Here is a 749-nt window from a genome sequence, read left to right as displayed (position 1 = left end):
TCTCTTGCAAAATTTTTCTTAGCTATTTTGACTATCTGAAAACTTAACGAAATGTTATATTAAATATCTATAAATTTTAAATTTATTATTTTTATTCTATTTCTTTAATCCATTTAAAAAATTAATTTAAATTTTATATTTTTGTTGATGCAATATTAATTGCATACGATGTTTATGAGTAGAGAGTGAGCGTGGCATGGCAGATAGCGCACTGATTTATCATGCCAGGTTCCGGGTTCAATCCTGGTAGAAACCAAAATATTTACGCTCGTGTCTCCTCTCAAGGCCGGCAATCTCTCTGTCCTTGCCTAGAGAAACACCTCGAAAAATCCGCCATTCGAAACCGGCATTAAAACTATAGATTCCATATGCTTATGGCAATTTGAATAATCAGCGAGCGCAACACAAGCATATGAGAGAGGTGGTCACAACATAGGCCAAAGGCCTAACGTAAAAAGAAGAAGAAGAAGATGTTTATGAATTGTTTGTCCAAGTATTGTTTGAGAAAAGTCATAGTACTCATCTTGTCGTATATATAATTAATTTTAATTAATTTAAATTTAGATGTGTTATATTTGTATGTTTAAGTCGTAGTCACTTAAATGTTTTATACCTCTACTATTAGCATGGTGACGCGATCCTCGAAGAAACTCTGGCGAAAGGAACTGGTGTGCAAAATTATAGATAATGGCATAAACTGATTCTGCTAGCATTATAATAACGACTGCGATACGATTACACGAGCGCAT

This window comes from Atta colombica, unplaced genomic scaffold, assembly GCF_001594045.1.
Source record: "Atta colombica isolate Treedump-2 unplaced genomic scaffold, Acol1.0 scaffold12, whole genome shotgun sequence".
NCBI classification, from domain to species: Eukaryota; Metazoa; Arthropoda; class Insecta; order Hymenoptera; family Formicidae; genus Atta; species Atta colombica.
Note: the sequence above shows the minus strand (reverse complement) of the source record.